The sequence below is a fragment of the Stomoxys calcitrans genome, chromosome 2 (assembly GCF_963082655.1).
Source record: "Stomoxys calcitrans chromosome 2, idStoCalc2.1, whole genome shotgun sequence".
Classification (NCBI taxonomy): Eukaryota; Metazoa; Arthropoda; class Insecta; order Diptera; family Muscidae; genus Stomoxys; species Stomoxys calcitrans.
The window spans coordinates 158,860,561-158,888,084 of record NC_081553.1 but is presented as its reverse complement, the minus strand read 5'-3'; the positions used below and the strand labels follow the sequence as shown (position 1 = coordinate 158,888,084).

The window sequence follows — 27,524 nt, the reverse complement described above, 5'->3', positions numbered from 1 at the left end:
GCAATTTGCAAATGATTAAGCATAACATTCTTATAACAAATACTCTGGCATAACTCCACAACATTTTTCCATTAGAAAGGAAATTTTCCGAAAAAAATTATGAAAAAACCCTACTGGAGAGACGACAAAACTTAAGAAAACTCAATCCAATCAATATGCTTATTTAAAAACCATTAAGGAAAGGTAAAAGTCGGGCAGAGCCGACTATATAATACCCTAAACCACCTAGTGCACGTAATACTTTTAATACATAAAACTTATCTCCAAACCCATACTCAGAAAAAGGCTTATCGTAAATAGGAGTTAATTACATAATACTCGTTAGTCCATGATATTTATCCACGATTAGTTAAAAATTCCTCCTAAAGAGTGAGAAAACGTTGTGCGAATAAAACTACTCGTGAGTATAGATAAAATAGCTTATAATTTAGGAGGAGTTAGTAATTTTCCTTAAACGATTAAACATTGGCAAAAGCATATCGTCGTTGACAATACCTTTTCTGACATTTATTACTGAATGAACTAGTTAAAGAAATAAAGATTTTTAGTTCAATATAACTAAAACGTATATTCCCTCTCCTATTTCTTGAGTTCACTAATACATGCTCGAAATTAAGAACAATTTAATAAGCACACTTCTAATGATGGTGAAACGTAGTGTCTATAAAAAGAACATGGCTAAGCCGAACAAAATAAGCATTGCCCCTTTTCAATGAAAAGAAGTGGGAAAATGTTTCGCTTTTGTGTTGTTAGCAAATATTGAAATGGAAAATAGTCGAAGACTTAAGCAATACTGATGTGGATAAATGCCTAGAGCGTCTGCTTTGTAAACAGATGGTTATTGGTTCAATATTCGGTGGGACAAGAGGTAAAGTTCTATTTAATTATACCCTCCATAATAGGATGGGGGTATACTAACACCTCGAAATATGCGTCTGAGATCCCAAAAAGTATATATATTCTTGATCGTCATGTCATTCGATCTAGTCCGTCATGTCATTCGATCTATCTAGTCATGTCCGTCCGTCTGTCTGTCTGTCGAAAGCACACTAACTTTGGAAGGAGTAAAGCTATCCGCTTGAAATTTTGCACAAATACTTTCTATTAGTTCAATAGTATTTGTTTGTCTAAAAAAAGATACCGCGCATAAAACTCGACAAATGCGATCCATGGTGGAGGGTATATAAGATTCGGCCCGGCGGAACATAGCACGTTCTTACTTGTTTGTAATATTAATTTTTTCATATTAAATTTGTGTTCTTCACAATAGCTGAGCAATTGATAGCATGGGGATGGGAGACAGGCGGAAATAAATGGGTTTGAGTAATTAAGATGTGTCCAATTGGATTCTCCGAGGTGTTCGGAAGATGCGATTGTTTTAAATAATTTAATCTTTCATTTTCAATGATCTTCATATTTAATTTATTTTTTCATATTTTACCTGTGGGAAGTTGAAAGTGGACTTATACCACGTATTAACAATTTCGTAACTATAATGAAATTGTTGAACTCGCAACGAGCATATTATTCCTTAGCGCCATAGGAAGTTCAATATTTCCCAAATAAAACGTCTCATGCAACATCGGACGAAAATTGTGGCTTCTACAGGCTTTAAGTCTATTTCGGATGAAAGATATATCTGGGACCTATATCTTAATCTAAACCGAATTTAATGAAAAGAAAAGTCCAAATCGGATGAAAGATATATATGGGAGGTAAATCTAAATCTGAACCGATTTTTATGAAATTTTTGCACACATGAAGACGTCAAAAAAGCACGTCATGTCATATTTTGTAAGGATCGGATTAAAATTGTGGCTTCTACAGCCTTAAAAAGCCATTTCAAATGAAAGATATATATGGGAGCTATATCTAAATCTCAACTGATTAGATTCAAAACCAATAGCGTTCGTCCTTGGACCAAAAAAGAGACGTGTGCAAAATTTCATGAAAATTGGACAATAAATGAGACCTGTAACCTGAATACTTGGACAGGCAGACGGACATAGCTAAATCTAATCAGGATCTAAGCGTTACAAACAAATGCAAAAGTGATACCCTGTACCGCAGTGCTGGTGTAAGGCATAAAAACTTTGGATTAAAACCACAATTAAACAAACACGGATTATGTGTACCGATTTTGATGAAATTTGGCAAAGGCTTTCAGATGGATAATGAAATATTCCATATCAAATTTCATGCAAATCGGTTGCATACGTCAGCAAAAGTGAAAATCGTGAGATATATATGCAAGGGAGCTATATCTAAATCTGAACCCATTTTTACCAAAATGCATAGCATTCGTCTTTGGGCTATAAAAGTGATATTTGGAAATTGATTGGTTGAAAAATGTGATCTTCATCTTGATTACAAAAAAAACGGCAGACAGACGAACGATTTAGAAAGGATGAGTGGACGGGCGGATAAAGCTATTTATTATTTTTTTACTATCACCGTCACAGCAGTGGTAGGGTACAACATGTGTTTAATAATAAACGCCACATGAAAGTTTCATTTGTTTGCCAATTTTGGTGGAGAGAATGTTTGATTTACGGAAAGCGCAAAATACCTGGGTGTTTTGCTGGACAGGAAATTGAACTTCAAATCCAACATTTTGGAAAAGGCAAGAAAGGCCACTCTTGCCCTATACACCTGCAAGAGAGCCATTGGCAAAAGTTGGGGGTTTAGACCGCGTGTCATTCATTGGGTATACACTGCAGTTGTCAGACCTATAATGCTATATGGAGTTGTCGTCTGGTGGACGGCACTTCAAAAGTCCACCTACTGCTCAATTCTTAACCGGATTCAAAGGATGGCTTGTTTTTGCATCACATCCGCACTGAGGACGACACCATCTGATGGACTGAATTTAATGCTACATCTTATGCCTCTGAACACTTTGGCTACCCAAATTGCAGCGACCACAGCCGTGCGGTTAAGAGAGCTTTCTCATTGGTCATGTGGTGGCTATAGGCACTGTGTTATCCTTGATACAATATCCGATGTTCCAGGCAGTGTGGATTACACCCTACCTGAGCCGCTTTTTGATAAAAATTACTGTACCACTATTCCTGATAGAACCGATTGGAACTACGATATCTGTGGTAACAGAAGTTACATAGACTTCTATGGATGGTTCCAAACTAAACGGCCAGATGGGCTTTGGGGTGTACTCTAAAGATCTAGAACTGGTCATATTGAAAAGGTTTTCCGACCAGTGCAGTGTGTATCAAGCAGAGATCCTGGCAATTAAGGAAGTGGTGGAATGGCCAAGATTTAATGTCATTACGACGATTGGCATAAATATCTTCTCAGACAGTCAGGCAGCCATTAAATACCTGGAGAACGTATTTCTGAACACAAAAACCGCTCTCGACTGTCGCAGATCTCTCAGAGATATCCCAGGAAAATGTAAAGCGGATGAGCTTGCGAGACTAGGAACTACCCTACACATTCCAGGGATGCTGGAATCTGTGGGTATGCCTCTAGCAACATGTAAGCTAAGTTAGCAGGTCATAAAGAGGGGGCTGTGAGCATTCCACAATTTAATGTGCCCTAATCTAGAAGAGGTCTAATGCTTTGCTGTCATTGGCTAGAACAGATAGCTCAGTCATTGTGTCCGTCATGACAGGGTACTGTCTAATCGGAAAACATGCTGACAAACTGAAGGTTGCCAGCAACGACTTTTGCAGAAGCTGTGAGGACATCGAAGAAGATGAGACTATAGAACACCTTCTGTGTGTGTATCCCGCACTAGCAGTCAGAAGGAATTCCACTTTAGGTTCTCATTTCTTTGAGAACCTGTCTGATTTAGCGAATGTGAACATTCGCAAGTCATTGGGCGTTTTAAAGCGATCTGGATGGTTCAACGGTAGGAACTAGAAGGCATCTTTTTTCTTCTGTTCCTGTGGTATCACAATGGACTAAAACGTCTAAGTGAGTCTGTTGGCCGACTGCCACTTAAACCTAACCTAACCTTGCCAGTTTTGAGGTAGGGACGAGAACACTTAACTGAATCCCCTAGAAATAACTTCGTCATGACTAATATTATGACGGTCGTACCCCATATGCATACATCAGTCTCATAAATGCCGCATTTTCCCCCGATTTCACTTTAACACATCGGAACTTTTTTGATATAGCCCCCATAAAGACCGAACTGCCGGTTGAAGATCTTTCACCCATAAATAACGTGTTTATTATCCGATTTTTCTGAAATTGAGTACAGTGAGCCTCTACATATTCTCCCCGAATATGATGCAGATCGGATCACTTTTGGATATAACTGCCGCATATATCGATCGATAAGATAAGAATGAATTGTGGTAAGTTTTGTTCAGATCTGACCAAATGTCGATATAGCTGTTGTAGGTTCATAATGGTGCATTTTCACCGGATGTTGTTGTTGTAGCTAAATTGAATGTGGAGATAGCGACCCTCGTCAAGCTCCAAAAGTGAGCAAGCCCGTCCCGGAGCATTATGGCCGTTGGTTATTTAAAGGCGCCAATAACTCTCTCGCAGGCACTGAGTATTTAAGCCGGTGCCGCCCAGCCTCTCATGCTCACATTCATCCCGTACCGGATTTTAATGAACTTGAATTTTTAATGTATACCCGAGGTAGTAGTTATCCAAAGTTTGGCAGGACCGAACATGTAACCTTTTTATTGAATTAATTTTGTTCTTGTTTTTTTTTTGGTTGAGCTGTAGCACCCCCAGCAAAAATGTCTAGCTACGCCAATGGTGGGCGTGCTTGTGCATGCTAAATAAGGAAGCGATGCGGGTGAATTGGCGTATAAACATGCATTCATATATACATACGTATCAAGCAGGTTATTCATTGTCTGCTTAGTTTCGTATGGAGCTGGAGCTCACTCAGTTTGTTTGGTTACATAGTAGAGTGCGTATCGTTAAGCCCAGAACTGACTTCAATCGCTGCGAAAATGTCTACTAAATTATTGCAAAATCCGACGGCAGAACACAAACAAAAGATAACCAACAACACACAACAAAGACAACAGTATTGAAACAGAGTTGATTGTGCCCATTTCGTGAGCATTTGTTTATAACTACTCGAAATATTCGTCTGAGACCCCATAAAGTAAAGTTGATCGTCATGATGTCGATCTAGCCATGTCCACGCAAACTTTCGAAGGAGTTAAGCTAGCCGCTTGAAATTTTGCACAAATACTTCATATTAGAGTAGGTCGGTTGGGATTGTAAATGGGCCATATCGGCCCTTGTTTTGATATAGCTGTCATATAAACCAATCTTGGATCTTGATTTCTTGAGCCACTAGAAGACGCAATTCTTATCCGATTTGGCTGAAGTTTTGCATGACGCGTTTTGTTATGACTTCCAACAACTGTGCCAAGTATGGTTCAAATTGGTTCATAACCTGAAATAACTGCCATATAAACCGATCTTGGGTCTTGACTTCTTGAGTCTCTAGAGGGCGCAGTTCTTATCCGATTGGAATAAAATTTTGCATGACGTGTTTCGCTATGACTTCCAATAACTGTGCTAAGTCAGGTTCAAATCGGTCAATAACCTGATATAGCTGCCATTTAAACCGATCTTGAATCTTGATTTCTTGAGCCACTAGAGGGCGCAATTCTTATTCGATTATGTTATGATATCCAACAACTGTGCTAAGTCAGGTTCAAGTCGGTTCAAAACCTGATATAGCTGCCATATAAACCGATCTTGGATCTTGACTTCTTGAGCCTTTAGAGGGCGCAATTGCTATCCGATTTGGCATGACGTGTTTTGTTAGGACTTCCAGTAGTTGTACCAAATATAGTTTTAATTGGTCACTAGCCTGATATAGCTGCCACATAAACCGATCTGGGATCTTGACTTGTAGAGGTCGCAATTATTATCTGATTTTGCCGAAGTTTTGTACAACGGTTTCTCTCATGACCTTCAACATACGTGTTAATTATGGTCTGAATCGGCCTATAGCCTGATACAGCTCCCATAGAAATCGATCTCTCTATTTAACTTCTTGTTTTATTTATTAATTAATAATAATTGCGGATTACAATAAAAATTTCCCAGCACGGGATGACTATGAGCACCGCACGGGTCGGTACTGTGATCTCCGATATTTGTGGTGTTCATTGTCACAGGTGGCGAATAGTCGAATGCTTCGGATATCGAGTAGCTGCATTTGCAGTCGCGGACAATCAGCGATATCGAGTGGAGAGTTGCAGTAAGAGGCCGGGTGGCACCGGCTTTTGTTGAAATACTAAGTGCCTGCGAAACTCGATATGACAAGGCTAGTTATTGCGGCCATTGAAAAACCAATGGCCATAACGTTCCCGCGGCGATCGTTCCTTGGACTGGAACGAAGTTTCTCACCTATGGAGCTTGAAAAGGATCGTTACCTCCATATAGCAATGTGGTTACAACAATAAAAATTCGACTTAAGCCTATTTATTTTAATGATTTAATAGCGTTTTTAACAAACAATTTGTTTTGCTTTAATTATAGATATTAAGGGGCAAAACATAGCTTTGGAAATTTCTAGTAGAAAAGGACAATACCTACCAAATATATATATGGACCAATCACAAATGAAAGGTATTTAAGAGTAGAATACGAATCTGATACCTAAATGGTGGACCAAATAGAAGGTATTTGAGTGTAGAATTCGAATATGATATCCAAATGTGGAACCGGCCCTCCCTAAAAACACCTCCCAAAGATCGCAAATTTACGAGCATAGCTATATGGGGCAAATGAAAGGTACCGCACGAATCTGATATCAATATTAGAGAAAAAGTTTCTATGGGGCCAACCTAACCCATAGCACCACCCAATTAGGAAGTATTTGCTGACCATTGCAATGTGCGGCTCCAATAAGAGGTACTTTAGAGTAGAATACGAAGCTGATATATATTTTCAGAGAAAGTCACTGAATGGCCGCCCCATGCCCCAAAACACCCCCCAAACGGGACAAGTTTGCTGACTATGCAAATATGGGGCGTAAATTAAAGGTATTTTGGAGTAGACCACGAATCTGATATCAAAATTCGGGACCAACTGTCTGGGGGACGTCCCACCCCAATAACAACCCCCAAAGATGTATTTGCTCACCATGGCAATTTGGGTCTTAAAGAGTTCTCCACAAATGGGACATATTTGCTGATTTTTGCAATAAGGGTTTAAATGAAAGGTATTTGAGATTAGAAAACGAATTTGATATCTAACTTTGAGTCCAATGGGAATATGGGATTCAAATAAATGATATTGAGAGTAGAGCACGATGCTGATTTATTTTCAGGGCTAAGTGTTTGGGGGAAACCCCACTCCCCAAAACACACCGTAATCGGACATACTTACCGACCAGGTCAATGTGGGGCTCAAATGAAAAGTTTGGGGTGTAGAGCACGAAATAGATACCCATTTTCGGGACCAATTTTCTGACGGTCAACCTCTTCCGAAAAAGACCCCACAAACTGCAATTATTTATCGACCATCGTAGAAAGAGTAAAAATTTACCGACCAAATGAAAGGTATTTGAGAGTAGAAAACGAATATAATAACCAATTTTGGTGCCAATTGTTTGGGCCCATAAAGTTATCTCTAACCAATAGCAATATGGGGTATTTGAGAGAAGAGTTCTTTGAGAGAAGAGTATTTGAGAGAAGAATATTTGAGAGAAAAGTATTTGAGAGAAGAGTACGATGCGGATATTTTTTTTCAGAGCCAAGTGTCTGAGGACCATCTCACCCATATAAAGTAAAAGAAGGCGCAGCGGACTGGGCCCGGTTCAGCTAGTATGATATATTATAGACTAAATAATGAATAACACAAGGCAAAAATGGGTGAAATACCTTATTTAAAATATTAAAGAATAAAAATCAAACATAAGTAGAAAATAGCATTGTCTATATAAAGGCTATTTGCAACAAATAGCCATTGGTAGTACAATGTATTTTTCATTTGGTAGGGTATCTGTAAGCATTTTATTGCGTATGGGTTATATCAGTTCATCCTTCCATTATTGGATAAGGGGAGCTTGATATGGTATTAAAGAATTTTATATTTCGTTTTTTAATAAACTCTGAAAATGTTTCATATCCAGTATCGTGATGTAATATATCTCTTCTATATCGCCAGGGTGTGTTATAAATCATTTTTAAACATTTTTTAAATGACATTTGGCGGATGTAAACCAAACTGGTGATCCATAAGATAAGGTTGGTCTAATAACACACTTAAAGATTAAGTTCTAATTCTGTATACTTAAGTTCGAACGGCGGTTTAAAAACGGTCATAGCGCTCTGAATGATTTCATGGCTTTATCACAAGCTGTTTCTATATGTTTGTTGAATTTTATTTTTTTATCTAGAATAACACCGAGATATTTTATATGACTGTTGATATCTATAGAGTTATTATTAAATACGCTGAAATAGTGAAAAGCGAAAAAAATTAGGATGTGACCAAATAGAATGGATGAATTCCAAATGCAACAAATTTCCATCTCGCCTACGCCTAGCGCTAGTGAGCCCTACATGGAGTGCATATCAGTCATGTCCGGTACTGCCGAGATAGAGCTATACAACGTGTACATACCGTCGGTTGGTAGTTGTGTCCCAATTAACGGCCAAACCTTCAAGCCCGACATAAGTGGGCTACTATCTGACCATAATCGTCTGGTTCTAGGGGACTTCAATACGGTCGAATATCCCAAGTGCGGCTCAATTTCCCGGCGCAGGCAGTGGTACTCGCAGACGAGCGCGATGGGATTCGTTGTACGGACCCCACTAACATCAAAATCAACAAGCTGAATCTGGAAATAAATAGGGTAGTCAACGAACATAAGCAGAATTTGTGGCTGGGATACTTGGAGCAATGTAACTTAGACACCGTTTTAGGCAAGCTGTAGTCTGCTGTTAAGTTACTTTCGAACCGCGGTAGACGGGATGACTGATCCGAAGAGATGTGCCAGGTTGTTCAACCATCAATTTATTGCGCATCCCGAGATTGACAGGGCAAGGAGGAGATCAATACGCCGTATCCGTGGTCTCCGAGCCAATGTACAGCCCTCACAATTTACCGTGGGCGAAGTTACGAATGTCATCCGTGGGGCCAAATCATCCAAAGCGTTGGGCACCGGCGGAATAACTCGAATTGAGTACCTTACTACTGTCTTTGAACACTCTTATAATTCCCGATGTCTGGAAAATGGGCATAGTGATCCCGCTATTGAAGTATGGAAAATACCCGAGTTTTGGGAGAATCGTACAAACCGATCTCCTTTCTCTCACCAGTAGCAAAACCGTAGAAACAAAGGTCCTCAAGTCATTTGCCGGCAGCAAGAAACAAGAAACCTTGTTGACCACGTCTGTGGTAAGTTATGCAGCGCCAGTGGGGTCTCGTTAGCTTTGCGACACGCAGTGGAATAATATTCGGATCTGTCAGAATGCCGCCCTTCGAACTGCGACGAGCTGTCTCTTCAGTTCTTATATGGACCACCTTCATCAGGACACAAAGATCCTACCTGTGCGAAGATATCACTACATGCTGTCTAAGCAATACCTTTTGAGAAGTTATCGTATCCAAATCATCATCTTGTGGATAGATATCCACCACCCAGAAGCCTTAAGGTAGATCTACATGATCTAGAGCGTGAGGTTCAGCGCTACAAGAGAGAACATCTAGTTCAAGTGGGTCTAGACTCTAGACAACATTCATGCAGATACGGTAGCAGATGTGGTAAATAGCTACCGGGTGAATGTAATCCTCCTTCTTACTTTCCTTCAGTAATAGCCTCGTCGCCTCGGATCACCCCATAGAATTTTCGCCGTCCCACCGACTCTTTCACTATTCCACAAGGAATAGTGAACATGCGTTTGTCGCCCACGCCCTTAACTCCAAGTTTATTGACGGCAGTCCTCTGGCATGATGGAACATTTCCGGCGTTACTACAAGAGGAGTCCGACTATCTGGCGCCTCAACTGGTCACTATTTTTACAGCGTGCCTAAGACTTGCATATACTCCGAAAGCCTGGTAGGAGGCAAGGGTGGTATTGCACACAAGCCCGGCAACGCAAGTTATGCGACCTCAAAGGCCTACAGACCTACAAGCCTTACGTCCTTTTTACTCAAAACCATGAAACGCATTGGGGATACCATGATAAAGAGTAGGACATTCAGCGAACTGCTCAAATAAAACAGCATGCCTATGTCAAGGGAAAGTCAGTGGTGACTGCCCTGCACGAGGTTGTGCATAAAATAGAATAATCCTTCGATGCCAAGACACATTGGCGGTGGACCTACACATTGGTCCAATTCTTAGACCAGTATCATCAGGAGGACCGGGTTCTTAGAGACTGGATAAAGCATATGCTTAGGAACAGGTGGATTAATTGCACAGGGCACGTCACAGGGGGCGTTTTATCGCCACTCCTTTGGGTGACCACCATAAATAGCCTTTTACGGATGCTGACTAAGGAGGGATTTAAACCCGTCTGCTATGCAGACTATGTCATAATACTTCTTAGGGGTATGGATACGAATCAGCTATGAAGATTCGCCGAAAGATTCTTGCATACTAATTCTCTAATATCCTATAAGGGTGGGGACACTTCGCCCTGAAAGCGGATATCGAGTACGTGCCATTGTAGCCAATGACGCTGAACGCTATCGAATCCTGGCGAGGACATCTGACAAAGCTGTGTTTATCCCCTCTTACTGTTGGCGACATTTACGTGGTACAATGTCATGCATGATCATTTAAAAAATTTTTTCCCATAGAGGTGTCGCACTGCGGGACGCCGTTCGGACTCGGCTATAAGAAAAGGTCCCTTATCATTGAGTTTAAACTTGAATTGGAGAGAACTCATTGATGTGTGAGAATTTGCCCCTTCTCGGTACCTGGTGGTAATGTTCTTCCTTAGGGTAATGTTCTCATTAGGGGAGGGATGACACCTCAGACATTTCGACTCAAATATGGATATCAAATTCGTGCTGCATTTGCAAATCCCTTTAATTTGAGCCCCATTTTGCCATGGTCGGTAAATATGAACCCTTTGGAGGGTATTTTCGGGCTGGGGCGGCCATCGGCACCGGCACTGAAAATAGATATCAAATTCGTTCTTTATTCCCTACGGAAATGAAGTTCAGTTTAGGGGGTGTTTAAGGGCGTACCCCAAAACACTTGGCTCCAAAATTGTATATCAAATTCGTTTTCTACTCTCAAATACCTTTCATTTGAGTCCCATATTGTCATAATGGGTCGAATAACCCATTTGACGTATCTTTAAGAGGAAAAGCGCCACCTAGACTTGAACGCAAATTTTAATGTAATATTCGTAATCTACTCCTTAATACCTTTCATTTAAGTCTCATATAGCCATGGTCGGCTAATATGCCCATTTGGGGGTATTTGGGGGTGGGCGACCTAATGTTTTATGCCATATTTGTAATCTACTGCCTAATACTTTTTATTTGAGTCCCATATTGACATGAACTTCGAATACATCTGTTTAGAGGAGTTTTGGGGTTGGGGGGCCCGCTGGGTACTTGGACCCAAATTTTAATACCATATTCGTTTTCTGGTCTCCAATACCTTTTATTTTACACCCTTTTTATGCCCATCGGACCACTTTCAGATATGGGTGGCATTTTTGGGATAAGGGGGAGGGTCCGCCTCCACCCGATATCTAAAAATTATATAGCCTATATTTCCTTCCAGACACACGTGCAAAATCTACGAAAATTTTATGGGGCGGCCCAATGTGTACTTAGACTCAAATTTTAATACCATATTGGTATTCTACTCTCTAATACCTTTCATTTGATAACTATATTGTCCCAATCGGTCCACTTTTGATTTTGGGTTGTGTTTGGGGGAGGGTCCGTCCCCCTTCCGATATCGAAAAATAAAATAGCCTATGTTTTCTTCCAGACCAACCTGCACAATATGCGAAAATTTCGAGAAAATCGGTTCTGCCGTTTTCCAGTCTATACGGAACAAACAAACTGAGTCTCATATATCCGTAATTGGCTAATGTGTCCATTTGTTTTTGTGAAGGTGGGGTGACCCCCTATACTTCGACAAGAATTTGTATGCCAGATTCGTTATCTACTCCCGCATACTTTTCATTTGATACACATATTGTCCTTATCGGTCCACTTTTGATTTTGTGTGGTGTTTTTGGGGTAACGGTGGAGGATCTGCCCCCTTCCGTTATCAATAAATTATAAAGCCTATTCCTTCTTCCTGACCATATTCGTAATCTACTCCAGAATACCTTTCATTTGAGTCTCATATTGTCATAATCGCAAATAAACCTATTTTAAGGAGGTTTGGGGCTGGGGCGGTCCCCCAGGTACTTGGATCCAATTTTTATTATGAAGTTCGTATTCTACTCTTGAATACCTTCCATTTGAATCCCATATTGTTCCGATCGGTCCACTTTTATTTGTGGGTAGTACTTTTTGGGTAAGGGGGAGGGAATTTCCCAAATTTGAGCAAAGAAAAGTCGTGGACGGTAGCAAGAAAAATATGAAATAAAATAGTGTTTTCTATTCTTGTCTTAGAATATAATCACAGGAAGAAATTTTATATACTGCAGTGGTATAGCAGAAATTAGTTCGCATCGCTTCTGCTCAGAACAGGCCGAACATACAGCGTAACACGGCCTGAAATTTGGGTAATCAATTAAAGAACCTAAAATTATTCTGTTGTTTTACTGATCTTTATTTAACTTTGTTTGCAGGAACTTTTAAAATTGGAATGCGATGCACAATTTATGCAGTGATGGAATATTTTAACGCAAATGATTTCGCAATGGATTTATACGACTAATTGCAGACGGACGTACACCTTTGATGGTAACTATTATATTGTAAATAAAACTACGTATTGTCGTGGACCCATTCCTTGCCATTGGAGTGAGAAGTCGGACTGACGGGCGATAGTCACTGGCATTTGAGCACCGGCTTTTGGCTCCAATCCTCTGGTAAGTGACAAAAAAAAAAAAAAAACAACCAGCTATCGATGGCACAAAACAGAAAACAATAGACCAGAGCAAAACACTTATATAAACTAACTGGAAGACAACACAACCGTATAATTGCTGACGCCCAAAATGCCTTCACAGCGCCTCAGGACATTGCCCTTCCCCCCTTGGCACCCTCGTCCTGGAATGTTAAGGTACACCGTGATCCATCACCTGCCTACTCACGCAACTGTTTTGTCACTTATCCTATCCATTTATCCTTCCAACATTTTCAAAATCATAAGACAAGCAGATCAAATTACTTCAGAGTACATAATTCTTGTTTTTTTTTTTTTTTTTTTTTTTTTTTTTTTTTTTTTTTTGAATAGAAAAGGTTTTACATGACTATGGATGATTAAATACAAACCAAAACAAAACAGAATTAGAGTTAAGTTCGAAAAAATCAAAAATGAATTTATGAAACTTTAGAACAATTAAAAAATAGATTTAAAAATTGCAAAGTTATAAGCCAAAAAAGGTTAATTCAGCACATAGAAGCTTTTAATGTTACTTCTATTTAAATGTAATTCAACAAACAAAATTAAACAGTTGTTTTAGACTTCCTTCTCTTTTTAGGATTAGGTAGTCTCGTCAAGATGAATGCCAATGGCACCCAGATCTCGGGTAAGATTTAGCCTCGAGAGCCGCTTCTGCGGCCGATAAGGGCCCTTTGAGTTCTCATATGTGCATCCATTCGTCTAGTCTTTGGTAAGCATTGTCAAGTTTAGGTGTATTTGTCGCAGTTAGTTCTTGTGTAAAAAAATATTTTTTTGTTTCTTTTCATAGTTTTTCTGTTGTGTTGCTTTTTCAGCGCAATAGGGCCAACATCGGCTGATTGGAGAAAGGAAATATCCTTTAACTACGTGCCACCTAACCTAAGGATGACCTCATGTTTAGATCGAAGTCTGCAACCTAACCAAAGGGTAAGTAAAAAAGAAAAAAAACCCTAATGTGGTTCCAAACTAATTTTTTTTTTGTCATTTTAATAATTTCTTTATACAAAAAAAAAAAAAAAAAACGACTGTCCAAGGGTCAAACGTCCGAATGGCTGTCAAGTTCTCGTGTGAGGAGAATCTAGATGGAATACCTTATTGACGCTGAAGAATGCGACAGCGACTGTATCCCTCGCTGGTGTATGATTGTGGATGTGTGGAATGTCTTCCAAGTTTTTGCAAGTTTTTAACAAATTTGTTTGGTTTTTTTTTAATAAATCTTCTTCCTTTTCAGTGTTTAACAGTTTTTCTTTTTCCCCAGCTTTATTAACGTGTTCTTTTATCGTTTATTTCTTAAATATTGTTAAGACTTTTTTATATCAATTGTTTGTTCTAAAGAACTGCATTAGTTTATGTTGTCTCTTGTTTATAATGTCAGCCTATTTTGTACTCACAAGAATTACATTTAATAAAAAAAAAAAAAAATTGAAAATTCTTGACTGGCGTTTTTTGTTGTTGTTCACTGAACTCCACCTCCTTTAGATGGCAAGTCCCCATCGGAAAAGAAAGAAGCTTCCCTGGGTCACCGGCCGGCTTGGCTTGGATTTGCCTCCATCATCCAATTCTAACCATCAGATGTCTCTGGCAGTCCACTATCCGCCAAGAGATGTCGCTGGGGTTGCACATTAGGCCATACACTACAGAATCTGTACTGAACTTTGGTTTTTCAACAGTCTATAAAATATTGTGGATATGGCGTAGCGGAACTTCTGGGAAAATATGGTGCTTAGCGACTTATTGGGGAATTTTTTCAAAGCCATTGAAAACAAAAAGTGTGAACGTTTTTATTTTAATAGGTAATATTTATATACAAAATTAATATTAGCAACGTGTAATGACTGGTACTATGTTCGTTTTCCACAGTTGAAAACCCTTTTTTCATGATTACTTTTTCGAACATTACCAAAAAATCTTATAATAACAATTTTATTGAAATTTTGCCATAAGTAATGAGGGAATGTCGTACTGGATGAAATCAGTTAAATTAATAAAATAAATTAATAAAATAAAACAAAGGATTAATATGAGAATCAGTAAAACATTTACAAATAAATAAATTATTTCATGCGCTTTGGTTAAAACTGAACGGAATAGAAGCCGAGATTTTGCCATGATTTTGTTCAGATGTGTCACCACACTCTAAATATTTCGAATATTTTATTCCATCAATTGTGCTGTTTTCAGTTCAAAATATTTTTCGCGAATGTTCATCATATGCACTGAATAAAGAATAATTTATTTCCATTTATTTAAGGTTCAACGTTACGAAAACATCGCTCGACGTTAACGAATATTATAGAGCTTATTACGGTTGTGAACGATGGATTTAGAATGAAATACCAGACAGACTGTATTTATACCGATTACAGCAAGGCATTCGATAAGATAAATCATATTGTAGATTGTTATTAACTAAGTTGAATTACATGGGATTCGGTCCTTCGTTATAAAATAGGATAAAGTTGTACCTTATTGGCAAATCACAAATGGTGGAATTTGGTAGTGCAGTGTCTTTTATTTTTGTCGTATAATCTCCAGACGTATCAAAGTTTACTGCAATCTGATCTTAACAGTTTTTTGACTGGTGCAAAAATAATCTACTGGAACTAAACATTAAAAAAAAATGTAAGCATATGACATTTTTCAGACTAGGTAGTATACAATCAAGTTATTATTTTAATGGCCACTTAATTGCATCGGTCTCATCTATGAACGATCTTGGGATCCTTTTGAATCGCCGACTAGACTTCCGCGAGCATATTTCTGTAATTACTTACAAAGCATATAAAAGCCTAGGCTTTGTAAATTGCTGGAGTAAAGAATTCTCATATCCATTAGTAACTAAGCAGTTGTATATTTCTTTTGTGCGTTGTATCTTAGAGTACGATTCTGTAAAATGGGACCCAATTTACCTTATTCATTCCAATACAATTGAATCTGCTGAGAAACAATTTTTACTATTTTGCCTCAGGAATCGTAGCTGGAACAAGCAGCATTTGCCCAGCTATAATTACAGATTGAATCTAATTAAATTACCAACGTTATGCTGAATATAACTATACTAATGAACATTATTCATAGTAAAATATTGCAAATTGTGCCCACAAACATTCCACTTGGGAAGGGGCAAACTTCTCTCATATCAACGAGTGCAGTCCGATTCAAGTTTAAGCTCAATGATAAGGGGCCTCCTTTTTATAGCCGAGTCCGAACGGCGTGCCGCAGTGCGACACCTCTTTGGAAAGTAGTTTTACATGGCATAGTACCTCACAAATGTTGCCAGCATTAGGAAGGGAAAAGCACCGCTGAAAATTTTTTTTGATGGTCTCGCCAGGATTCGACCCCTGACGTTCAGCGTCATAGGCGGACATGCTAACCTCTGCGTTACGGTGACCTCCAATCTACATGTATATGGGTCGGATATTGTTACATTCCGCCTTCAACGGCGCTATGGTGGAGTCCAGCTAGCTATCGGGTCTCAAGGAGGTTCCAACCCTTCCACCATTAGCCCAGGAGGATGAACCAATAAATAAGAAAAATTGTAGGAAATCTAATAAACACATAACAAAACAAAAAAAAACGCTAACACACCGTACACTGATAACAAGGGAACTTGATGTACCTGCTCCCACACATTGCCCGCCCAACCTTGACCCTTTAGTCCAAAAGAATATAATTTAAAAAGGGCCCCTGTTTCCACACACACTTACCTTATGACAACATACACCCTACTTCCCTCTCTAACGAAACAAAATTAGCACATCATGATTAGATTTTCACATAGACATAAAATTTTTACATTTGGTTTTGTTTATAAAAGTCCTTAAATAGCCTAACATTAACACATTACAATAAACCTTTTCTTTTTTTTTTTTTTTTCAAAATAACACACACAAAAAAAAAATATATACAACCTAGAAGCTTCTAACACCAGCAGATCTTTACTCTATCTTTTGTGAGCCATTTGGCACGAATTCACATTAAATAAAAATCATATAGACACTTGGAGCCTTTTGATTTTCACTCCAAAGCACACCAAAAAAAAAACTAACAAATTCCTAATTGAGAGAGCTCTCTAAATCGGTATCATAAAAATCATATCACATCAAACTTTCAATTTTGGCCTATATGGTTTCCTTGTAAACCCTGCGCTCACCAACAATTTAACATTTCTGGCATTAAACACTTTTACACGCATAAATACTTAAAACTAGTAACTACAAACATAAGACATTATAAAACACCACCAAACATCACAAACATACACTTAACCCAAGGTCTAAGGTTTTTTTTTTTTTTTCAATTTAAGGCAATTTTTTTCTTTTTAGTGGATTTAAAGAATATACTTTTTTTTGTTTTTTTTTTTTTTTCTTTTGGTTTATGACAATTATTCTTTTGCTGGCTTTAGTAAATATTTCATTGGTATTCTATCTCATTCCAGCGCTTTTCGCCCGGTGGGTTCTCTGCCTAGGCCGCTGGCGCATGTGTGCAGCAATTGCCCGAACACAATTTTTCCGCCACGGTAAGTTGATTACGTCTAATTTTACCTGAACTTCCACTCAAATGGGTTTTCGTCTATTCAACCTTTAGGATCCGAACTTGGACGTTTTGGTCATATATAGCCTGCCTTAATGATTGCCAGATGATGGACCGAACCCTGGAGCAGTCGCAACCACGACAGGGGACAGATGATTCCAATTTTCCTCCCTATCAAACTACGCTGGCCATTTACTCCCGACAAGACTTTACGTTGAACCTCACAGATGTGGTTTCTTCCTGAGGGCGCTTTAATTGATAACAAAGGGACATAGATAACATTGCTGAGTTGTACCCAATTAACCTCTTAAATGTATAAGAACACTCACTTTATAAGTTTTCGCCCACAATTTAATAAAAAAAAACACACACACAGAGGCACAAAGTTCAGCTTCAATATATGTCATTCCAAACACCACAATTGATTGTAACCGTTTTTCTATGTTCCGGACAGCAAAAAAAAACACAATGCTACCACAGAGCTGCGAGGGCTGGATATGAAACAATGGCCGTCTTTTCTCCTACCGTTCCTTTTTATAGCCTCAGACGACTCTATTTTCCCGCGCATTTTCATAGCTTTCCATTATAGTCATTGTTATTAGGCATCTTCTTGTTAGTTCCTAATTCTATTTTCCTAATGACATTCACTAATGCTCAGTGCTGCTCAATACCGTATAAACGCCTTTCATTTAGGCCAGCCCACCAATCTTCGCCTTGACAGGCGCCAATGCGCAAGCAGCCAATGCGCAAGCATTACATTTGAGATTACAACTCATCGTAGTATTTCCTGTCACATCATATCATTCTGACTCAAGCATCAACACATCCATCACCCTCCTTAACACAAGCCACGCCACTTTACAGCTCGTGGTCGCAAAACAAAAAAAAACTTCGCACCTTTTCTCTCCCCGGGACTAGGAAAGCTTCAAGGGCTGGAGTGCAATCCTCGTGTCGTAGACATACCCAGCACAAAGAGTTCCCACATTCATCTGTGACATATATTGGTCAGAGGATGACGCAAAAAAAAACAAAAATAGTACAGCAATAATTGCCCCGTAATAGCATTACAAATATAGTGCGGATTGTTATTGGGTAAGTCTTCAAACCTATGAATTAGTCATATGGTTATATTTTGTTCCCTTTCTCCAATGAATTTTGGATCATCATCAATATTATTCGAGCAAAACAACTCATAGAGAATCGAATAACTTCTACGCTAAAACCATATTCGGATACGTCACGTACTAATTGTACCTTAACTGATTCACTAGTAGTTTAAAAGTCACTATAAACAGCTGTCCCTCTTCTAGACCCCATCTCGTATTACACTTTGTTTACATTAATTTCTTCCTCTTCTCGTTAATAGCACCCGAGTTTGACTTGAGGTACATACATTATCATGACCTTTTTCCCTATTGTCCCTGGTCATAGCGACATAAACGATCTTCCAATCGAGAGGTAAGTACGAGGGCGTTATGAAAGCTATGACGTCGCTGTCTTAATGCATCATACTATTCCAGGTCACCCTATCAATATTGACGAGGCATTTCGGAATCTACTTTGTCCGCCGCAACAAAACTTCGAGCTTTTTCCCGGTAGGGAAGAAAAGAACGATGTGCGGTTCTTGAACGAATCCCAAGGCAGTACTTGGTAGCGTATCATCCTCTAAAATGTCTTCTCCTATGGATATGCAGACGGACAGCCCTTATTAGTATTGCACTTATACCCGGTAAGCGCGCATATATCAATCGTTAAGTGGTCTGCAAAAGCAATAAGTAGCGTGAAATGTAATCTATACAAAAAACTCAGTGCAACATCCATGCCACAAGCGTGTGTCGTTATTGTTTTATTGCCAATTAAACATGATAACAAAAAAAAACAACATCCTACCTAGAGCGGAGCACTATTCACATTATAGAAAAGAAACCAAACGCAATATATTAACAATACGGTGAATGTTCTGTGGTTAATACAAAAAAAACGATGTGGAGACATTCGGTCAGCAAAAATGGTTATTCCGACCAGACGCAAGGTGTCGTTCAACAATTATTTCTAGTGTCTATGAATCCGGGCAAAATCGTGAGGGATATAGAATCATCATCAATCAACGTATGAACAGAAACAAATCATCGCCGTGAAAATAAGCTTAGGTGTCGTTAGGTTTCCCCTATGTGGTCGGTTCCACTCTTGAACCTCATATTCTTTTTACGTGGGGAACTCCCACACCCTGAGATGCTATCAGCCGGGCTTTAACCTTACTCATATATCCATGCCGACCTTATAATTCACGTCCAGCCGATATTAAATAAAAAAAAATATTCCCGTGGTATGTATGCAGGTACAGTGGTTCGCAGTGTTGTGGAACAGGTAAAAAAAATCTAAACTTTACAAAAAAAATTGGCCAACCCCTTGTGCTGAGAGTTACAATCTTGTAGTCTGTTGTTCCCATCTCGTCACGCGTAAAGATAATGTTTCATTCGAAATCAATCGGTTCATTTCGTGAGAGATTCTAAACCCAACCTCCATACTGCTTGGGCCTCGCCGCCAGAAACCTGCTGGCCTTATCAGGATCATCGGAAATACAAAGGAAATAATGTGAATACGTGTTGGTAAACAAAACGTGCTAAAAACAACAAATTAATATCGATTATGCTGAGTCGTAAATACGGGTGACCTGCACCGCCGTATTTAATATCTCATTATAAATAATAGTCTTACTATTCGCATACACTATAACAAGTGGAAATAAATGGTCCAAGATCTATTCTTACATTTGCAAAAAAAAACAATAATTGTTTAGTCGCTCATGCTATTTCGTAAAGAAAGTTCCACCAAGTGTGTAGATTATTTCATATTCCCCAAACGTAAGAAAAATTATTTGTACAAAGGACAAACATACACAGAATAAAAGTTAACTGGTACAAAATCTTGGCGTGACACAGATAACGAAGCACAATCACAGAATGTTTCACAGGACATGAACTTATTCTATATTGCATTTTATTTATCCGTATCACAGCTATATTGCACTTGTTCTAAAATTTAATATCCTTTGCGTGATAATGGCCTAAAGGCTTGCCCTGAAACGTCTCTAATTCATACATATTATTACCAACCGGTCTGACAACCCTACACTTCAAAAATTTCTTTGCGAATTTTGCATTTATATTATTTTTAAAATCTGATAATATGAAGTTCCGGCGATATACCTCTTGACCAGGCTGAAACTTAATTACTCGTGACCTAGCATTGTATTTACGCGAACTAGACTCATGTGCTCTATGCATGTTCTCCTTTATCTTCTCCCTCATCATTGACATTTTGTCGCTCTTATTCAATTGTAAAATCTGATGATCGGTTAGGGACTGTAATTTACGAGCTAGTCTGTAGTCAGCTCCGCTGGTATACATGTTGTAGCCGAACAAGGCAAAAAATGGGTTCACCCCTGTAGCGGAGTGAACTGCTGTTCGCAGGGAACATTCAACTTCGGACAGATATAGGTCCCAGTCACGATGATCATTCTCGACATACGTCCGTATAGCTGCCAGTACCGATTGATTAACTCTTTCTGCAGCATTCGACTGCGGTGAGTAAAAGGCCGTCTTCATGTGGTTGATACCATACGTCTCCACCATCTCACAAAAAGTTTTGGAAACAAATTGTTTCCCATTATCGCTGTGAATGGTTTCGGGCACTCCGAATTTGTGGAAGATCTCCTGTGTCAGGAATTCTATGACATTCTTAGCAGTGGCCTCTCTCATGGCACGAAGAAAAATGAATTTTGTGAAATGGTCAAGGACGATGAATATATATGCATTACCCTTTTTCGATCTGGGGTATTTTCCCAGAAAGTCTATGTATAATTTCTGGAACGGCCTCTCCGTCACCACTTCCTCCCCGATCGTAGGCCGCAAATTCTGGTTTGAAGGCTTTGATTCCTTGCAAGTTTGACACCTTTTCACGAACTGCCGTACTTGACTTGCCATCTTTGGCCAGTAATAAAATGTCCTTAAACGGTTCAGCGTCTTCGCAATGCCTCCATGGCCGCTTATCCGCTCATTGTGTGCCTTCTCCATTAAAATATGTGTTATGTCCTCCGGAATCCATAGTTTCCATTGGGAATCCACTAGGCGATCATCAACTAGTCTAGGGCGAATAAATATCTTCTCTCCGTCTATTTTGAGGTCAGGCAGTTTCTCTTGATTCTCCATAATAGTATTTCTCAACTCAGTGTATTCGGCGCTTTCAAACGCATTTGTATGGAAATCAAAGATATAGTCCTCCGCAATTTCTTCCACCTCGATTCTACCCTCCGCTGGCATTCTAGAAAGAGTATCTGCCACAATATTTTCAGAGCCTTTGCGATGTATTATTGAAAAATTATATGCCTGGAGCTGCAGGGACCATCTCGCCAGGCGTCCGCTTAAGTCCTTTAACGACATTAGCCACTTTAAGCTCGCGTGGTCTGTAATCACAGTAAACTTCATCAATTCTACATAAGGGCGGAATCTCTTTATCGCCAATACAGCAGATAAACACTCCTTCTCTGTAACAGAGTAGTTCCTTTGGCAAGCATTCAGCTTCTGGGAGTAGAATGCTATCGGATTCTCCTCTCCACTCTCCGTCTTCTGAAAAAGTACAGCCCCTACTCCATAATCAGAGGCGTCACACTGAATGAAAAATTCTCTGCTAAAATCAGGGTGGCGTAGTACAGGCGCTGTTGTCAGACAATACTTTAGTCTATCAAAGGCTTCTATGGCCCGGGGTGTTAATGAAAACTTTTGGCCTTTCCTGAGGGTATCGGTGAGAGGTGAGGAGATCGAGGCAAAATCCTTAATAAACCTGCGGTACCAGCCCGCTGTCCCCAGAAAACTTCTAACCTCTCTAGGGGATTTTGGCAATTTTATCCCTTGGATTGCCGACACCTTTTCAGGATCGGTCTTCAACATTCCTCCCCCTATGATAAAACCTAGATAACGCAGTTCTTTAAAGCAAAATAATGACTTTCTAATTCCTATTGTAAGGTTGGCTCTATTCAAACAATCGGCTACCTCTCCGAGAATCCTTAAATGTGTCTGGAAGTCATCAGCGATAATCAATAAATCATCTAGGTATATAAACACGTTGGACTTCAATCTCGACGGGATGACCTTGTCCATGAGCCTGCAAAGTCTTTGCGCAGCGTTGCATAACCCGAATGGCATGACTCTGAACTGGTAGAGGGGGCGTCCAGGAACCGTAAAAGCGGTATATGGCTTAGCTTCCTCTTCCAATTCAATTTGCCAAAAGGCGTATTTTAAATCAACGCTGCTGATATAGTAAGTTTGATCAATCCTACTTAGTATGCCATCTATGTTTTGTAGTGGGTAAGCGTCCTTTATGGTCAGTGCATTTAATTTCCTTGCATCGAGGCAGAACCTGTTCTTACCTGGCTTTCTTACCACTGTTGTCCTGTTACTCCAAGGGCCATTACATTCTTCTATCACGTTAAGTGCTAGCATATTGTCAATTTCCTTGTATACTATCTCTTGAACAGCTGGGGACAGTGGGTAGTGTTTATCTTTAACTGGTACTGCGCCCTCGATAAGTCTTATTTCATGTTTCTCCAGAGGAGTGCAGCCTAAACCCTTTTCCTCAAATGATGGGAACTTCCGCACTACTTCAGCCAATTGCCTTTGCTGGTCCTTCGTGAGGTCATGCATTTCCGATCTATCATTGGTAGAAGTACCATGGATCTCCGCCTGCAACTCCGCATTTATTTCTGCTACGGGGAAGAGTTCCGGGGCTATCTTAAATCTTTCCCAAAAATCCGCCCCTAAATACAATTCCTGATCTAAATCAGGGCATAGAAAGAGTTTTAGCTGACTATTCTTCCTGTTATACTCCATATTCACAACAATGTGTCCTAGTATTCTATGGACTCCACCCGATGCGGTACTCACATTAGAGACACAAGGTTTGATTTCCATGCCTAATTCTTCCACCACTTCACGGCAATTCTTTCCCAATAAACTGACCGTTGCACCGGAGTCTAAAAGACCCCGTATCTCTTTCCCCTCGACATTAACTACTGCATACGGTCTTGGATCTCTTTTAAATTGACTTCGCATGATGGCCTCGCAAACCGCCTTGTTAACCATTTTGTTCTCTCTTCGACGTTGTCTTAGTATCATTATCCTTTGTCTTTTCTTGCAGTGAATAACTATCTTATCGTTATTATTATCTTCGTTAATCTTCTCATTTAGTTCAGGCTTATCGTCATCAAAAATTCTAGATCGAACAATCTCATAGTTGCGTTGCCTATCCTCTAATGGCAAATAGTGCCGGACCGCAGGGTAGCTTGCCTCCTCACTCCCCTCGTCATTGGCTACTTGTTCGATTGGTTCGCAAGTGCGGGGTTTTCGGAGGAACGATGGTTCCCCGCTGCAACCATGTTCTTCCGCGAGTTTCCCGTGGAACAATTCGCACATTTCGGGGTTATGGTGTTTTGCCTTCCGCACTTGAAACAAAATAGATTCCTCTGTGAGGAACTACAATCCCTGAAACCATGACCAGCAATCTGGCAATTCCAGCATTTCAATTGGGTCGTAATAGCCGATACTTCAGCCAAATCATCGGGCTCCTCAAAATTCTCAAAAACGATCGGTTCATCCTGAATTTCGCTAACCCGAATCGGTCTATTATTTAAGGGGACAGGATGTGGTATGGGGTCCTTTTTGAAGAAGGTCCTTTCAATCTCTAGGCATTCTACCCTTAACTGTTCGAGTGATGACACAGGCATGGAGTAAACTATACTCGACAAGGATTTACGTAGATTCTTCTTAACTAGTGAAATCATTTCATACTCAGATACTGGCCTCTCTAATTTAGACCTCATAAGGTTCGCATCATGAAAGAATGAATCTATTGTCTCCCCAGGCAACTGCTTACGTTCCAATAAATCTCTCATCTCCTCAAAGCAAGTACGTCTCGTCTTGAATCTTTCTATCAACGCATGTTTCAATGACTCCCAATTGGAAACATTGTTGGTTTTCTGTTGGAGCCAAAACCACTCATAGGCCGGCCCAGACACCAAAATGTGAAATTCGTTCAAAATATCGTCCCATTCTAGCCTATAGTGTCGCTGGAAATACTCCAACCGATAAATAAAATCCTCCACAGATAGAGTATTCGGTTTCCCAGAAAAATTCAATCCAAAACGTTCAACCTTTATACCTTGCTGCCCGTTACTAATGGATGGCGTTACAGTATTCCTGCGGATGTTCAAGTTGCCGTCCCCATACGAAGGCGTCGGGCCAGATCCAGTGTGAGCTGGTGGAATGGTTTGGTTCATCTGATTCGACGAGCCACCGCGTCCCTCAATCGACAACCTAGCAACAGCCTCATTCAATTTGTTCACCACTGAATAAACTTTCTCCATTTCCCTTCCTATGCTCTCTTGTACCAGTGAGTTTAGCCCCAAACGAGCTTCATTCACGCTCTCATAAACCATATTCCTTATTACTTGATCCTCCTCTCTTGGAAGATCTCTTTCTAACTGGGCACTATGCTGTGCTGCTCTAGACGTAGCACTAGTACTAGCATTAGGATTGTTGATAGTCCCGGATAAATCCCTCATAGACGCGTCTCTATTCGTGGCTGACTCCATTCTTCCGCCGGAGCCCTTTTTCTTAAATTTCGGTCTGGGTGATTGCCCTGAAATTCTACTAATATCAAACGCTAGTGATCTATTTCTCTTGCTGCGTCTTTTACCTGCAGCGTATTCACTCATCAGTCAGAATATTTAATTATAAGGTTGAGAATTTCCATAGATATTAAAAAAAAACATATATTGGGTTTGGTTAAAAAAAAATAAAAAAAATTAACTACTACAAATCTAAAAAATTAAAAAAATAAAAAAAAACACATTTGACAAAACAACAATCTGATGTATAATTAGTAAACAAATGGATTACAAATAAATTAATTGTTAGGAGAGGTAAAAAAATAAAATAAAAAATAAGCAAACGACATACACAAATTATTAGACACGAAATTAGTATAAAATAGTGAATATATAGTAATAATTGTTAACAATGTTTCTAGAGAACCGATATTTACTTGCGAGAGTTTGTAGGGTATTTCTTTCAATTGCCAATGTAAAGTGTGTGGAATATTTCTCATGTATGAACAAAAAAAAATTTTTAATATCACAGTGTCCTAATAAGGTTGTCATAGTGTACTGTCACACAGCTATTACATTTAGGAACAAAACATATTTATGGGTAACATCACGGCATATTTCCCTTATTCACAAAGGAAGAAGATCTCGTGACAGGATATCGTACAACGCAGTCTGTGACACGTTTCGTCCTAGCAGCCATTGCACTCTGTCCCTATGCTAACCCTAAAGCTATTGACGTTAATTAAAAAAAATACACGAAACAGAAACAAACAGAAAAAAACAGGTCATTAAAACAATACATTCTTTGTTACATTTGACGAACAAGAGCTATTGCACTTGACCCTATCAGTCTGGAAACGAGTATCCAAATTTCCTTATAACCTATACTAAATATTGCACAATTGTCACATTTTATCATAAAAATGTGGTTGCAATATTTGCAAGCTTACTAGAAAACGCGATACCACGTTTTAAATCTATTTCACCCTATGGTCTATTGCACGGTGCTTTGCTGTTATTGCACTGATAAAGAAAAATTATTTTGTCGACGCCATCATGGCTTGCCTCGGTACTGTGTTTGGCGCAAACTTCTTTGCGCCCGAAAGTTGGCTTGGTATCATTTCGCCATAGTCTCAGCGATCCGACATTATCATTTAAAAAATTTGGGCGCCATATTGTTACATTCCGCCTTCAACGGCGCTATGGTGGAGTCCAGCTAGCTATCGGGTCTCAAGGAGGTTCCAACCCTTCCACCATTAGCCCAGGAGGATGAACCAATAAATAAGAAAAATTGTAGGAAATCTAATAAACACATAACAAAACAAAAAAAAACGCTAACACACCGTACACTGATAACAAGGGAACTTGATGTACCTGCTCCCACACATTGCCCGCCCAACCTTGACCCTTTAGTCCAAAAGAATATAATTTAAAAAGGGCCCCTGTTTCCACACACACTTACCTTATGACAACATACACCCTACTTCCCTCTCTAACGAAACAAAATTAGCACATCATGATTAGATTTTCACATAGACATAAAATTTTTACATTTGGTTTTGTTTATAAAAGTCCTTAAATAGCCTAACATTAACACATTACAATAAACCTTTTCTTTTTTTTTTTTTTTCAAAATAACACACACAAAAAAAAAATATATACAACCTAGAAGCTTCTAACACCAGCAGATCTTTACTCTATCTTTTGTGAGCCATTTGGCACGAATTCACATTAAATAAAAATCATATAGACACTTGGAGCCTTTTGATTTTCACTCCAAAGCACACCAAAAAAAAAACTAACAAATTCCTAATTGAGAGAGCTCTCTAAATCGGTATCATAAAAATCATATCACATCAAACTTTCAATTTTGGCCTATATGGTTTCCTTGTAAACCCTGCGCTCACCAACAATTTAACATTTCTGGCATTAAACACTTTTACACGCATAAATACTTAAAACTAGTAACTACAAACATAAGACATTATAAAACACCACCAAACATCACAAACATACACTTAACCCAAGGTCTAAGGTTTTTTTTTTTTTTTCAATTTAAGGCAATTTTTTTCTTTTTTGTGGATTTAAAGAATATACTTTTTTTTGTTTTTTTTTTTTTTTCTTTTGGTTTATGACAATTATTCTTTTGCTGGCTTTAGTAAATATTTCATTGGTATTCTATCTCATTCCAGCGCTTTTCGCCCGGTGGGTTCTCTGCCTAGGCCGCTGGCGCATGTGTGCAGCAATTGCCCGAACACAATTTTTCCGCCACGGTAAGTTGATTACGTCTAATTTTACCTGAACTTCCACTCAAAT

The 27,524-nt window shown here is 39.2% G+C and overlaps 2 long non-coding RNA genes across 2 annotated transcripts; both read left to right on the top strand.

Annotated features, from left to right (window-relative positions):
• The first annotated feature begins 4,894 nt into the window (after positions 1 to 4,894).
• LOC131994809 (uncharacterized) lies at positions 4,895 to 12,972 on the top strand. The gene is made up of 3 exons (XR_009396878.1): positions 4,895 to 5,048; positions 12,556 to 12,668; positions 12,735 to 12,972. It is a non-coding gene; the product is annotated as an uncharacterized LOC131994809 (long non-coding RNA).
• Positions 12,973 to 16,440: 3,468 nt separating this feature from the next.
• Positions 16,441 to 17,966, top strand: LOC131994808 (uncharacterized). Its single transcript, XR_009396877.1, has 2 exons — positions 16,441 to 17,531; positions 17,600 to 17,966. It is a non-coding gene; the product is annotated as an uncharacterized LOC131994808 (long non-coding RNA).
• The last annotated feature ends 9,558 nt before the right edge of the window (positions 17,967 to 27,524 follow it).